Source organism: Ailuropoda melanoleuca, unplaced genomic scaffold, assembly GCF_002007445.2.
Source record: "Ailuropoda melanoleuca isolate Jingjing unplaced genomic scaffold, ASM200744v2 unplaced-scaffold4425, whole genome shotgun sequence".
Classification (NCBI taxonomy): domain Eukaryota; kingdom Metazoa; phylum Chordata; class Mammalia; order Carnivora; family Ursidae; genus Ailuropoda; species Ailuropoda melanoleuca.
The window spans coordinates 1-5,956 of record NW_023216337.1 but is presented as its reverse complement, the minus strand read 5'-3'; the positions used below and the strand labels follow the sequence as shown (position 1 = coordinate 5,956).

The 5,956-nt window shown below is 38.2% G+C and overlaps 1 long non-coding RNA gene across 1 annotated transcript; it reads right to left on the bottom strand.

The window, feature by feature from the left end:
* Positions 1 to 1,457: 1,457 nt before the first annotated feature.
* LOC117799169 lies at positions 1,458 to 4,257 on the bottom strand. The gene is made up of 2 exons (XR_004622944.1): positions 2,772 to 4,257; positions 1,458 to 1,654 (listed from the first exon to the last, which is right to left on the bottom strand). It is a non-coding gene; the product is annotated as an uncharacterized LOC117799169 (long non-coding RNA).
* Between the last annotated feature and the right edge of the window lie 1,699 nt (positions 4,258 to 5,956).

Genomic DNA, 5,956 nt, shown 5'->3' with positions numbered 1-5,956 from the left:
GAAAGGAGAGAGAAAAAAAATACAAGCAGGGGGAGCAGTAGGCAGAGGGAGAAGCAGGCTCCTCACTGAGCTAGGATAGGAGCCTGATGTGGGNCTCACTGAGCTAGGAGCCTGATGTGGAACTTGATCCCAGGACCCTGGGATCATGACCTGAGCCGAAGGCAGCCGCTTAACCAACTGAGCCACCCAGATGTCCCTCATCTGAATTTTATCATAAGGAAACACAAGAAAAACCCACATTGAAAGACATTCTACATTACTGCAATTAACTCCTCAAAAGATTAAAAGTCATGCNAAAGACATGAAAATCAAGGAAAAACTAAGGAACCCTTCTAAACTGAAAGAGACTAAGACACACCAACTGAATTAAATACATGGCTCTGAACAGGACCTTCCTTGCTATAAAGGATATTACAGACAAGTAACAAGACTTAATCTCCCTCTCCCTCTGCCTGCTGCTCTGCCTACTTGTGCTCTCGCTGTTTCTCAAATTAAAAAGTAAAATCTTAAAAAAAAGAGAGAATATACAGTGGACACAGCTTGAATGGGTGCACTTATACACAGATTTTTTTCAATAAATACATGACAGTACTGTAAATGTATTTTCTCTTCCTTATGATTTTAATAACATTTTCTTTTCTCTAGCTTACTTTATTGTAAGATTATAGTATGGAATACATATAACGAACAAAACACAGGTTAATCGACTGTTCTGGTACCAGTAAGTTATCCGGTCAACAGCAGATTATTAGTAGTTAAGTGCTTTGGGAGTCAAAGTTATTCATGCATTTCTGACTGCAAACGGTCAGTGCCCCTAACCCCCACATCATTCAAGGGTCAATTGTATTAGAGTTCATTGTCTGATTATCAGGGTGGTATGGTAATTATGTGGAATGTACTGACCTGTAGGATATAAATGCTATGGGAATCAGGCAAAATGTAACAGTTTACTTGCAAATGGTTCTGGGGGAAAAATTCTTTTTTTCCCTCTAATTTGTCTTTTCTCTAATTTTAAGACTGTTCTCAAAAAGTAAATAAAAAATAAACAGAAAAGGTAAAAGCCTTAGGCAAATCTTCTTTCACCATGAGGAAAGAGCTATGAATCAGTATTTAAACTTAAAATTATGCACAGGTTTTATGGCACTATAAAAATTGTAATGCATACAAACATTGACAATAGCCTTAGCAGCAATATATCAAAATGATGTCTCTCTAAATCCCTAGGTCCATATGTAGTAATAAAATTTGAAAAATACAAAAAAGCTATCAGTTAACACCACTGAAGTATTAATGACAACTTGGTTGGTTGGGTGCGGGTTAAAAAGCTGGTATTTGGGAAGCTTAAAGCATGTAAAACCCAATAGTGCTGGTTTCCATGTACAAAATCTGCTTAAAAGTTCATTAGGTGCCAAGAAACATAGCTTAACATATTATATAAACTTTCATTACACACACGGTTCAAAAACATCTTCTTTTAATAAAGATTTTTGCACAGCATACGTTTAATAGGAAACAAGTATAATGTTATATAAACATCCAGTAAGTACATTTTTACTCTTTATCTTTCAGATCCTATAACGGCTCCTCAAGTTCTGTAAAAAGCCCTCTGAAGAGGAGGTATGATAGGATGAGTCTGATTGAAATTCAGCAGCACCTGAAAAGAAAAAGAATTCTATTCTTTATCTAAAATACTTCGTGGTTAACTACAAGTTAGTAAAAAACAAAGTTGAAGCTTTATGAGTGTTAAGAATAATGAAAAATATCTACATACAACTACATAAAATACAAGATTCCTTTTAAATATATTTTGCTTATGGTTGCCCACTGAGTTAATTACTATTGTGGATAAATATCAGAGCTTCTGGTTTTCTCATTACAAGAGGAAATGACAAGGTGATGACAGAGCCCACCCCTTAACAATCACATACTATGAACTGAAAAATCTAACAGGCAATTTCCAGCATTGAATATACCATGACAGATATAAAATAACACACTGTAAGAACACACAGAAGGGACATCCTAGTTTTCTACCAATATTGTCTGCTTTTTGGTGGAGGTGATGTATAAGCTGATACCTGAAGGACGAGGAGAAAGGGTGCCAGGTAGAGGGAAGACACATATACAAAGAACACACACAAAGAGTGAGGAAGAACACGTGTGGAGCTGCAAGCAGTCTACGCTGAAGAGGTGCTAGAGCAAAGCAGCAGAGTAGGGTAAGCAGCAAAAGAGAAGGCTGAATAATCTGGCAAGAACCAAATTGATCTGAGTGTTTTTATTCTACGTAAGGCACTTGGAATTTTACCCAATGGCAAAAGGTCAACCAATGACAAATCAATCACTGGAGATTTAAATGTCACCTGTCAAGTGACAGCTATATGAACTATAATATGAACTATAATTGCTTAACTAAGTATTACTAAGACAAGTCTGGTTTTTTGGGTCTTATACCACTAGAAGAAACAAGAATTTGAGAAAGCCCACATATTCAGGTTGACAGTTCCACAGGAATGGACGAAGTGAAGGAAGAGTATAGCCAGAAATAATAACAGATACATAGACATTTGGGGATTTTTTTTTTAAAGTCTGAAACACGATGACTAAATGAGGAGTATGTTCTTCAATATAGTTATGTCTTACATTTTTATTAGATATACATAAAAAACTTTAATGTAGTACTTTTACCAAACAATGGAAAGGGATGCCATTTATTATTCATAGTTTATTTCAGAAATCGATGACCATCTTAATTCATAAATTTGGCAACATACCTGCTTCTAGTGCTCTAGATATATTTTTTTCGAACTCCTGCTCCACCTGAAATAAATCAAATATTTTTTATAATGTCATGTTAAACAAAAGATATTATTTTAGGAATTATATATACCTTATGACATGTGGTCTTCAAACAAAACTTGGAGAGAATACAACTAAATTAGGGATTGCTTAAATAGATAATCACGTAAATAAAATAAAATAAATCCCTACTTATTTTAAGCTTAGGTAACTGAGAAGAAACATATGGAATGCTATTTAGATGAATCTGATAAAAAGTACCTTTAATATTGGTCTATAGAATATACAGAATTCTGGAAAAGGAGGAAGATGGTGGAGGAGGAGGGGACCATAGTTTCGTCCACTCCGTGGAATTCACCTAGAACTCAACCTGAGATCTAAGAAAAGAACTGTTGCAATTCTACAGATAGAAAAGCCACCGCTTTCTGCAAGGTAGGGGGTGCGGAGATGCGAATCCGAGGGGATATATGGGAAGATAAACCGTAAGGGGAGGGAGCATCCATAAGCCAGCTTTCAGAAAGTGATACAGCAGTCGCGTGCAAATCGGAACTTTTAGAAGTCTGCTCCGGTGAGGGACATCCCTGCGTGAAAGGCACTCAGGTGGAGAAGCAGGGTGGAATCCTAGGTGGGACAGCCTGGGCTCAGGATCCCCAGAATCACAGAAAGAACACGGCTGTCTGAGTGTGGGAGAGTTCCCAGGCATCTGAGCAGGGAAGCCGGCTGCAACCAGTGAGCGGAGGAGGGGGCTTTCAGCTGGGTGTTGCCATAAACCACGAACTGCCGAGGGTTGGGCGACTGCTCTCAGAGTGGTGGCCCAACAAGCGGCAGAACCAGGGCAAGACCTCCCTCCCACCCCCTGGAGGAGCGGTGTGAATGCATGCCACAGGAGGCAACAAAGTTTGGAAACTCCAAAGGGGGTGGCGGGGCTGAGATAAAAATGCTCGGTCACAGGCTGGGTGTACACAGAGTGCAGACAGAAACCAGGGAGACAAAAGTGTTTGACAGCTTCTCCGTGAGGGCACACTGAAGAGTAGAGGGTGCCAGCATCCAGCTCCAGGGCTGGACACTGGGAGGCTGACATTTCCATTCTCATCCTCTAAAGTGGTGCGGAAAGCCTTCAGGGAACAAAAGCCACATAGAGCAATCCTGAGCAGATGATTCAGCCAGGCCCCCCTGGCAAGGGCAGTGCAATACAGCCAGGGAAACAACCACTGAGAATCAGCGCAACAGGCCCTTCCCTCAGAAAATCAGCAAGAACATCCAAGTAAGACCAAGTTTACAGAGCTCACAGAACTGCAGAACTCCAGCACGAGGGGAAAATACTATAAAGAATTCCTGGCTTTTTCTCATGATTCCTTAATCTTTCCATTTTAATTTTCTTTTTCCTTTTCAAACAATTTCTTACTTTAGCAACTCGGTTTTTTTCCAACTTTTTAAATTTTCATTTTTATACTTACATTCTATCCTTTCTTTGATTTTAACTTTATTTTTGCATATATATATATACGCTTTGCTTTCTTTACAATTTTCGGATGTAGTTTCTCCTAACAAACAGACCAAAATACACCCAGAATCTACTGTATTACTCTGTTTTCATCACCCAACTGATTATAGTCTTTCTCTTTTTTGATTTTTATTTATTTATTCATTTATTTATTTGGTTTCAGGTCTCTTCTGATTTATTAGGAGTATATTTCTCTGGGGTCATTGTTGCTATTTTAGTATTTTGTGCTCTCATTCATCTATTCTTCTATGGACAGAATGACTAGATGGAAAAACTCACCTCAAAGAAGAGAACAAGAGCAGTACTGACTGTCAGGGATCTAATCAGTATGGATATAAGTAAGATGGTGGAACTAGACTTCAAAATAACAATTATAAAGAAACTAGCTGGGCTTGAAAAAAGCACAGAAGACACTAGAGAATCCCTTTCTGGAGAAATAAAAGAACTAAAATCTTAAGAAGTCGAAATCAAAAGGCCATTAATGAGACGCAATCATAAATGGAGGCTGTACTTCAGGAAAACAGTACGGAGCTTCCTCAAGACGTTAAAAACAGAGCTACCATATGACCAAGTAATAGTACTACAAGGTATTTATCCCAAAGATGCAAACNAGCTTCCTCAAGACGTTAAAAACAGAGCTACCATATGACCAAGTAATGGTACTACAAGGTATTTACCGCAAAGATGCAAACGTAGTGATCTGAAGGGGCACCTGGACACCAATGTCTACAGCAGCGATGTCCACAACAGCCAAACTGTGGAAACAGCCCAAATGTCCATCAACAGATGAATGGATAAAGAAGATGTGGTATATATAAATACAATGGAATAGTACTCAGCCATGAAAAACCATGAAATCTTACAATTTACATCAATGAGGATGGAAATGAAGGGTATTATCCTGAGAGAAATAAGTCAATCAGAGAAAGACAATTATCATATAGTTTCCTACATATGTCGTATATGAGAAACAGTGCAGAGGATCATAGGGGAAGGGAGGGAAAACTAAATGGCAAAAAATCAGAGAGGGAGAGAAACCATGAGAGACTCTTAACTATAGGAAACAAACTGAGATTTGCTGGAGGGGAGGAGGGGGGAGGTTGGGGTACCTGGGAGATGGGGCACAAAGGAGGGCACGTGATGTGTAGAGCACTGGGTGTTAAACACAACTGATAATTAACTGAACACTACATCTGAAACTAATGATATGTGTCAGATAACTGAATAGAAATTTTTAAAAAATTTATCNATTTTTAAAAAATTTATCACATACATAATGGATAAGGTGAAATAAAACACTATTTACTTATCTTTTCCAGACTTATTGAGCTATAATTAACTAACAAAAATGATATATTTAAAATTTTAAAAATTGGAGGCTGTAACTGCTAGGATAAATAAGGGAGAAAGGACAAGTAGTGATATGAAGACAAAATGAGGGAGAAAAAAGAAGCTGAGAAAAAAAGAGAGAGAAACGACTGGATCACGAGGGGAGAATTCGAGAGACAAGTGATACTGTAAAGCAACACAATATTAGAATAATTGGGATCCCAGAAGAAGAGGAAAGAGGGGGTGGCAGAAGGTATATTTGAGAAATTATAGCAGAGAACTTCCCTAATCTGGGAAGGAAGCAGGTATTCAAATCCAGGAGGCACA